The sequence below is a fragment of the Pseudorca crassidens genome, chromosome 2 (assembly GCF_039906515.1).
Source record: "Pseudorca crassidens isolate mPseCra1 chromosome 2, mPseCra1.hap1, whole genome shotgun sequence".
NCBI lineage: Eukaryota > Metazoa > Chordata > Mammalia > Artiodactyla > Delphinidae > Pseudorca > Pseudorca crassidens.
The window spans coordinates 185,430,565-185,440,214 of NC_090297.1; the positions used below are offsets into that span (position 1 = coordinate 185,430,565).

Consider the following 9,650-nt stretch of genomic DNA (forward strand, 5'->3'; position numbering starts at 1 on the left):
CCATATATAAGTACTGTTTTTGTAACTCTTATCAAAAGGCTAAATGGTTAAGGGAGGGAAGCATGGTAACCTCTACCAAAATACTAAACTGGCAGGGAACCATGCAAATGGGGAAATGAGAGAATAGTGTAGCCTTGGGGGCATAGAAATTACTAGGATTTCTTTCCTTTTGTGTCCTGACTAGGCAGACAAATGACCAAGAGTGGGCGACAAGGTATATCAGAGCCTTTCCTCTGATCATTTAGAAACAATCAGAAAATCACATTCTCTCTGGAGAAAAGACACTAACAGGGAAAAAGCAGCCCACAAGTGCTTTTGAGTCTGAGCCAGCCTGAATTCCAGCAGCCCACCACTCACAAAAGGATTTTTTTTTTTACTCTGAGTTAACAGAATCATGTTCTTTTTTTGTTGCGGAGCATGGGCTCTAGGGCGTGGGCTCAGTAGTTGTGGTGCACAGGCTTAGTTGCTCCGCGGCATGGGGGATCTTCCCGGACCAGGGCTCGAACCTGTGTCCCCTGCATTGGCAGATGGATTCTTAACCACTGCGCCACCAGGGAAGTCCCAGAATCATGTTCTAATCAAGGTCTGTGACTGAGATTAAGGATTGGGATAAATTAAGGACGCCCTTTACAAGAAGTAAGAAAGGCACCAAATTGCTTAGCACTTAGCAACACTTCAAGTTCAGCTATTTTAATAAATTGTTTGACTTTTGTTTAAAAAAGTAGGGGGGGGCTTCCCTGGTGGGGCAGTGGTTGAGAGTCCGCCTGCCGATGCAGGGGACGTGGGTTCGTGCCCCGGTCCGGGAGGATCCCACATGCCTCAGAGCGGCTAGGCCCGTGAGCCATGGCCGCTGAGCCTGCACTTCCGGAGCCTGTGCTCCGCAACGAGAGAGGCCACAACAGTGAGAGGCCTGCATACCGCAAAAAAACTAAAAATAAAAAATAAAAAAGTAGGGGTGGGTGGTGACCATCTTTCTAAGATAAAGGGCCCTCATCACTGAAGGCCCAGCAGACTGTTATCATTTGAGCAGGGAGAGCCCTGGGGAAGTGGAATCTCCAGACAAACCTACAAAGAGAAGGCAGCACACGTCCCAGGACAGGTGGCCTCCCCTCTTGAGGCCGGGAAGAAGGCTCAGGTTCCCAGGTCAGGCAGAAAGGCGGGCCTGGGAAGTGAGTTAACCATGGTTAGAGGAAGGCTGGAATAGGGCCGTCGGGAGGGCCAGGCTCCCAGGAGTCAGGGAGGTGGAGGCATGGACCAGGGAGCACCCCCTGACATCCTGTTGCCCTCCTGCCCTCTTGCTGTAGGAACTGCCATGCAGGCTTCCGTCCGGCGCTGCTGCGTCACCTTGGTGGGCGGTGGGTTCCTGTGACTCTCGTTCACTCTGAAAGTCCCCAGGGAAATTGAAGACGACCAGAACAGGATGGCTATCGAAGCCCAAGTAGCAGCGTTGCTCTCACTGTGGGGATTACGGGTGTGTGCTGGGTGTGGACAGGTAGCGTCTCGGAAATGCCTTGTACCTCTCACCGGAGAGCAGGAGACTCCGAGGGGGTGGGTGTGCAGCTGGCCGGGCCCACTGGCCCACAGAGAAGCTGCGTTCCCCCCATATCTGTTAAGGCAAGGAAGACAGCAAATACTGCTTGAGCCCTGGGTACTCTGGCCGGTGGCCAGACATCCTGAGAATGTCCTGGGCTTGCCCTGGGGAGACTGACCTGCTATTTCCCTGGAAAGGCTCATGGGAAACCAGTAGAGGTTAAACCCTGTTCTTTTTATGAAAGGAGGACCAGGAGTTGCCTCTGCCCAGGCCGCAGGAGGGCCGTTATAGGAGAAGGAAGGATCTGGAACCACTAGAAGACTGGCAGAATCTCACCTTCAAATATTTGGAAAAAATCCAGCAGAGAAAGAAGAGTGCGTTCCGAGGAGGGGAGTGGGCTCTCCAGGGGGGAAGAAGCATCAGGAGAAGAAGGGGCTCAGAGGGAAGAAGGGGGGAAGGTGGGGGGCATCGGGCCCGGCAGACAGTCCTCTCCCTGCCAAGGCCTTTGTGTGGAGGGGGAAGGAGGGAAGAGGTAACGCGGCCGCTCCAGGAGGGTGGGATCACGGCGTGAGAGAACCCTGGGGGGCGAGGGGGCCTTCAGGCCACGTGTCCAGTTCACCCAGTGTTAAGCTCAGGGGTACAGGGACCCGCTGGAGGCCACATAGTCAGTGGCAGAGCTGAGACAATAGTCTTGGACTCCTGACTCCCAGGAGAAGGGCTTTTTCTAGTAGATCTTCTTTAAAGGAGAGCTTTGGGAAGATGAGCTGGGTAAAACCAAAAGGAATGATAATGACTATAAAAATTGCTAATATTGGCAGTTCCCTGGCGGTCCAGTGGTTAGGACCCGGTGCGTTCACTGACGAGGGTACAGATTTGATCCCTGGTGGGGGAACTAAGATTCCACAAGCGGAGTGGCACAGACAAAAATTAAAAAAAAAAAAAAGCTAATATTTATTGAGTACTTAAACCATGTGCCACAAAATTCCAGTTCAAAGAAGCCTCAGAGGCCCGTGAGGACGCAGCACCCCAGCTCAGGCACCTGGCGACCTTGTTAAAATGCAGACTCTGCTTCACTAGATTCTGCACGTCTAATAAGCTTCCAAACGGGGCGATGTTGCTGGACTAACGCCCACGCTTTGCGTAGCGAGGATCTGAACCTGCCCCCTGGGGTGGGAAATAGCCAAGCAGCGAGGGCGGGACGAGCATCTGCGGGAAGAGCATCTGCTGGTGTCGCAGAGCATCCACCCGGCCTGCCTGCACGCTGACCGCGCAGCTGGCCGCCCCAGCGTGGCTGACGGTCGGCACCTGCTCGAGGCCCCGGTCGGACCGCAGCGGCCTCCCGTACACACTGCTGCCCAGCTGGCGGGCGCTGGCCTGGCCTGGCCTGGCTCAGGGAGGCCGGCCTCCGCATTTCCAGCCTCTTCAGCCCACAGGTCTCGGCGGGGCAGCGCCGATTCCCGCCCCGCCGGAGGCCCATCCCTACGAGGGCGGCGTCGGGGCGGGGCCTCTCGCCAGGAGCCCTACTCCCAGCGGACCACGGACCACGCCTTCCTCATGAGCTGCGCCGCGAAGCTCTCGGAGTACTTCCTGCTGCTGGAGGACGGCACCTTGTGCGCCCCCAACTTCATCACCACGTTCAGTGGAAAGCGGACACCCTGGGGTCCCAGCCCTGGGCGCTCCTGGAGTTCTCCAACCTGGGCTTCCAGGGCAGGCTCTTCCGCAGCGGGGACCCCCGGTGCTGGCCCACTTTCTCCTCCTCTTCTACGGGGAGAAGCCCCTCGCCAGGCTCCTCCCTCACTTCCGCACCCTCCTGGCCCAGAAGGAGCCGATCCTCTGCAGACCGTTCCTGTTCTACCACCGAGTCCCCTACCATGCGCCGAACGACACAGCCAGAAGGCCTCGGGCACGCAGAAAAAGAGCCCCTAAGCCCCTGGCAACCCACCAGGAGCCGTGTTCACAGACATGAAGGTTTTTGAGGTCCATTTCCCCTGGCAGGCCTACAGTCTGGACGAGTCCTTCTTTTGGGCCCACAGCGCAGGGAACCACCTGACTGTCATCCTGAACCACCCAGCGGACCTGAGGAGGGTGCAGGTACTGCCGGGCACCATCGTGGATGGCAAGCACGCCCTGGAGAAGGGGCAGGTGGAGCTGGGCTACGAGCCCGAGGGGACACCGCAGCGCTGCACCAGCCTCGCCTTGCTGGGCCACCTCCTGGAAGGGCAGCTGGATCAGGAGGTAGTTCCACAGAGCGTGGGGCACGAGGTGAGCTGCGTGAGGCTGGTGGCGAACGCTAACCAGGTGGGTGGGCTCAGCATCCAGCACATCGACCTCTGGGAGGAACATGCCAGGGACATGGGGGCAGCTCAGGAGGAAGATAACTCAATAAGGCGAAGAAAACTTAAAGTCTTGCAGCTCTGTCATTCTAGCCTATCTGAGTGACCCGGGGGCGGGGTGGGGATGCCAGGGAATGAGGGGCAGAGAGGGAAGACGTGGTCGTTCTTCTGGTGCCGCCGAGATGTTAGACCTGTTCCTTCCTTTTCCTACCCAAACAAGTGACTCTCATAGGTTGTCCTTTTCTGGGCTGGATATAGCTTAGCCCAGTTTGGGACAAGGCCTTGGTCATTCCCAGAATCTATCCCTGGGATGCTGAGATCAGCACAAATACAGGGTGTTGGTGTGTGTGTTCGCACATAGTTAGAGGCCAGGGTGAGGGGTAGCAGGAGGGGAAATCATGGCCAGGCCCTGGAATTTCCATCATAAGAAGCCAAGGAAGGGCCTCTCATCAGAAGTCGAACTCTCTGAGGCTCTGGAATGCAGCAGATGGACGCGTACCAATAAAACTAAGCCCCTGACTCTGTCCTTTTAAGCTGTTCCGTGGCGCCAATCTAGTTCCCTTCTTCCCTCACAAACGAACTCGGGCACAAACAGCTTGTAACCGAAGCTTCACTTTCTCCTCCGCATTCTGCATTCTGGCTTCTGCATCCCAGCGCTGCTGAAACTCCTATCTGTAAAGACAAAAATAGTCAAAACCTAGTGGCATTTTTGTTTTCAGATCTCATTCTCCTTCACTCGCTGCAGCAGGTATACAGTACAAATCAGTCTTCTTCCTTGACTTCTGGGCTTCATCCATTCATCAGAATGACTGAATCCCCACTGTGTGCCAGGGACAAAAAAGCTCCTCTTGGGGTTAAGAAGTACAGGGTCCTTGGGGGAGTACAGACCTGTGTTGAAACTTTATTGGGAGCTTAGGAAAGGCTTTTTGGAAGACGTGTAAGCCTAGACCTGCCAGATAATTGGGGAAGATAGCCAGGTGATGAGGAAAGAAGGTCAGGGAAATTTTCCAGTAAAAGAAACAGCATGTAGAGAAGTGGGCCAGAGGTGAGAAGAAACCTGGCTCGTTTGGGGAAAAAAATCATTTAGTGGGGCTGGCGATGGAGGGCAAGCTGGAGTAGTGGTGGGACAGAAGATGAGGCCACAGGACTAAGAAAAGACCTGCTTACAAAGGACCATGGACAGTTCAGTGGGGGAAAGAATAGTCTTTTCAACAAGTGGTGGTGGAACAGCTGAATACCCATGTGCAAAGGAAGGAAGTGTGACTCCTACCTCACATTGTATTAAAAGTGAACTCAGAATGGATCACAGACCTAGTTGTAAGAGCTAAAAGCTATAAAACGCTTAGAAGAAAACACAGGTGTAAATCGTTGTGACCTTGGATTAGGCAATAGATTATTAGGTATGACACCAAAAGCACAAGCCATCAAAGAATAGATAAATTGGACTTCATCAAAATTTAAAATTTTTGTGGTTCATAGGACACTATCAATAAAGTGAAAAGACAACCCACAGAATGGAAGAAATTATTTGTAAATCATATGTCTGATGAGAGACTGGTGTCCAGAATATATAAAGCAAGCTTACACACAATAATAAAAAGACAAATAACCCAATTAAAAATGGGCAAAGGATCTGAATAGACATGTCTCCAAAGAAGATACAAAAATGGCCAATAAGCAGGTGAAAAGACACTCATCATTAGTCATTAGGGAAATGCAAATCAAAACCACGGTGAAATAACACTTCACACTCACTAGGACAGCTATTTAAAAAACAGAAAATAAGGGCTTCTTGGGTGGCACAGTGATTAAGAATCCACCTGCCAACGCAGGGGACACGGGTTCAAGCCCTGGTCCAGGAAGATCCCACATGCTGCGGAGCAACTAAGCCCGTGCGCCACAACTACTGAGCCTGCGAGCCACAACTACTGAGCCCACGTGCCACAACTATTGAAGCCCGTGCACCTAGAGCCCATGCTCTGCAACAAGAGAAGCCACTGCAATGAGAAACTCGTGCACCGCAGTGAAGAGTAGCCCCTGCTCGCCGCAACTAGAGAAAGCCCGCGCACAGCAACGAAGACCCAATGCAGCCAAAATAAATAAATAAAATAAATAAATAAGTAACAGAAAATAAGTGTTGGCGAGGTGTGGAGAAATTGGAGCCTCATACATGATGGTGGGGTTGTAAAATGGGGCAGCCACTTTGGAAAACCACTGAACAATCCTCAAAATGTTAGATAGAGTTACCATATGATCCAGCAATTCCACTCCTAGGTCTGTAGGAATGAAAATGAATGAAAAAATGAAAACATATATCCACACAAAGACTTACACATGAATGGTCATAGCAGCATTATAATAACCAACATGTGGAAACAATCCACATGTCCAGCAACTGATGGATGAATAAACAAAATGTGGTATATCAGATGATGAAAATGAAATACTACTCAGCTACAAAAAGGACTGGAATACTGATACACGCTACAACACGCACAAACCTTCAAAACACTGGGCTGCGTGAAAGAAATCAGTCACAAAAGGTCACATAGTATATGATTCCACTTGTATGAAATGTTCACAATAAGCAGGTCCAAAGGGACTCATATGGGGGTGATGAAAATGTGCTAAAATTGATTGTGGTAATGGCTGCACTCTGCGAATATACTACAAACTGTTGAATTGTATACTTCAAGAAGAGTGAATTTTAGGGTATGTGAATTATATCTCAATAAGGCAGCTGTTTGTTTAAAAGTTGTAGAAGCAAATGAAAGGGTTTAGAACACCCTGGTGGCAACAGAGAATCACGGAGCAGTTCTGAGCAGGAGAGCGGAGTGGCTGTTCGTGCTTTCGGGGGTCACCCCAGGCATCCCGGTGGGGCAGCCAGGGGGTCAGGATAGGCAGCCGATGAGAACTTGGCTCGGGACAGGCACTCCCTCCCCTTCCTCCTTCCAGCCCTCAGCTTTCTTCTCACCAATCAATCATAAACTAACCTGTTTTTCCACCTACCTCTCTGACTAGTCGTGGTCTCCATCTCCGCCATCCCTAAATGTGGGAAAATTCCGAGGTCTTTCACTCTGTCCGTATCTTCTTTCTTTGATGACTTTCAATCACGGTCAGAGCCTTACCTGAATGAACTTTGAGGCACCACCCACGTCGACATCACCCTCTGGGGTGTCCAATCTGAGCCTCCGAGTCCCGTGTCCAGCTGATGACGACACTCTCCACTTGGGTTTAACTGTCACCTCAGCCCAGCACGTCTGACACCAAATTCTTTAGCTTGTATGTGTTTCTGGCAATGGTTACCTTACATACATAAACTCAAAATCCTAAAACAGTGCTTTGAAAAAATGGTCTATGAACCACTTGCATCAGAATCCCCTGGAATTGCTTATTTAAAATGCTTTTACCCAAGCTTGCTCATTCTCCCATCAAAGTGCTTCAACTGCTGTAAGCTCCTACTTTCCCATCCACCCCAGTCTAGGCCTGCCGCTTAGCCTCATGTCCAAACTTTTCCTGACTGACCACTACATGTCAGGCCCCGGGCACAGGGACAGAGTAAAAGCCTGTGGACTCTGGCCTTGAAGAGCTTCTAGTCCAGAGAGAGAGACAAGTGAAATACTGCATTAAAGGGGCAGAGAAGGGACTTCCCTGGTGGTGCAGTGGTTAAGAATCTGCCTGCCAATGCAGGGGACACAGGTTCGAGCCCTAGTCCGGGAAGATCCCACATGGCGTGGAGCAACTAAGCCCGTGCGCCACAACTACTGAGCCTGCGCTCTAGAGCTTGTGAGCCACAACTACTGAGCCCGCGTGCCACAACTACGGACGTCCTTGCACCTAGAGCCCATGCTCTATAACAAGAGAAGCCAGGACAATGAGAAGCTCGCACACCACAACAAACAGTAGCCCCTGCTCGCCACAGCTAGAGAAAGCCCACGCGCAGCAACGAAGACCCAATGCAGCCAAAAATAAATAAATAAATAAATAAATTAATTAATTAATTAATTAAAAGGGGCAGAGGAGAGGGATCAGGGGAGGCTTCCCAGAGGAGGTGACAGCCAACAGGTGCGGTGTCCTCAGACAGGGAAATGGAAGGAAGCATGCGAGCAAGCGGCCTGAGGTCCCACCAGGGCCTCCCCTCCCCGCCGCGTCTCTGGGGCCCAAGGGTCTGCCGCCTTGGCGAGCCCCGTGCAGGACCCCACACCAGGGAGAGAGCTCTGTTACAGGGGCAGGGAGGTCGGGAAGGCTGGAGGCCTCTCGCTGGCTGAGCTCCTGCCAGACGGGAAGCTCCCTGGTGGTGCAGTGGTTAAGAATCCACCTGCCAATGCAGGGGACACAGGTTGGAGCCCTGGTCCGGGAAGATCCCACATGCCGTGGAGCAACGAAGCCCGTGCGCCACAGCCAGTGAGCCTGCGCTCTAGAGCCCACGAGCCACAACTACTGAGCCCGCGGGCTGCAACTACTGAAGCCCACATGCCTAGAGCCCGTGCTCCGCTCAGGCTTTCTTCTCCTGGGCTTTGCAATCCCCTGATGGCCTCCTGACTCTCTTTTCATTGAGGCTTCTGCTAATTTTCACAGCAAGCTCCCCGCTTCTTGGGGATCTTGGTCGTTAGGTGGGGCTTCGGTGCGGGTGGGGAGGAATCAAAGTTCCCACCAGCCCCCCACGCCCTCCGAGTGGTCCCTCAGCAGCCTGTCGGGCTCCCCTCAGGTCAGTCCCTGCTGACCTTTTCCCTCCCTTCACACCTGCCACATCCTCTGCTTTGCGTCCTCATGGATTGCCTCTGTGTCTTGGGAGCTGGGCTCCTGCTCCCAAATGCTGGCCTGGCAGGACAGGACCTGGCTTCCCGGTGAGACTGGGGAGGCCTGGACACCCATCACCAGGGAGCTGGGGAGAGCCCACTGCCTCCATTCCCCCACGCCGGCCCCAGTCCAGGACCCAGCGGCAACCCTTTGCTTCCAGCTTTTCATTCATCCAAACCTTTACTGAGTAACCAAGGGGTGCCAGGCACCTGTGCAAACTTTCCCTTCTCCTGAAGCCTTGGGCTCTATCCACGGGTTAACCAGCCTCAATGGAAAACCCGGACGGAGGCTTTGTTGTCACCAAACCTGGGTTTTAGCCCCAGCTCCGCTTCCGAGATGAGAGATCTTAAAACGTCGTTAACCCCTCGGAGCCGTCTCCCCACTCTAACTGAGGATTCCACCCGCCACACGGCGTTGGCACGAGGGGTAAAGGGAATCAAACCTGTGAGACAGGTGCCAGACCCCCAGGTGCATCAGCTTGTCTGCCCGTTCAGTCTGGGTGCCAAGACTCAGCATGTAGAGCCCCAAGCCCTCTCCCCACCCCGAGCTCCCCCCACCCCCACAGAGGAGGACCCCAGGCCTCCACTCACTCCCAGGCAGTGTCTGGGGGGCTCCCTGCTGGCGCATCCCGGGGCTCCTACTACAGGTCTGAGCTCCTTCCCTCCCTCCTGGGAGCCTCTGCAGGCCCGGGCAGGTAGGAGTTTCCACTGTGTTGCCTGCCTGACCCCAGGTGGGCGGGGAGGGGCAGACTTCCCACCAAAAGGCCTCAGGGCGCGCACCTCCTCTTTCTGGTTGGGCTGCTTTAGGATCTGGTTGGGTCCCTGGAAGCAGTACCGTCACCCAGAGGGCTGACAGACAGGGCAGCCAGGGCTCCCTGCTCCCCGGGCACTGGGGCAGCTCCCTTGCGGGGCAGGAGCATGGGGTGGGGTCTGGACCTCCGTGATCCCAAGTGGTCTCATCTGTAGGACGAAGACATTCAGGGCTGC

General features: G+C 53.5%; 1 long non-coding RNA gene and 1 pseudogene across 1 annotated transcript; one reads left to right on the forward strand and one right to left on the reverse strand.

The window, feature by feature from the left end:
* The first annotated feature begins 962 nt into the window (after nt 1-962).
* LOC137220206 (alpha-1,3-mannosyl-glycoprotein 4-beta-N-acetylglucosaminyltransferase-like protein MGAT4E) lies at nt 963-3,970 on the forward strand (annotated as a pseudogene).
* LOC137220207 (uncharacterized) lies at nt 2,463-9,196 on the reverse strand. The gene is made up of 2 exons (XR_010941554.1): nt 6,993-9,196; nt 2,463-6,909 (listed from the first exon to the last, which is right to left on the reverse strand). It is a non-coding gene; the product is annotated as an uncharacterized lncRNA (long non-coding RNA).
* Between the last annotated feature and the right edge of the window lie 454 nt (nt 9,197-9,650).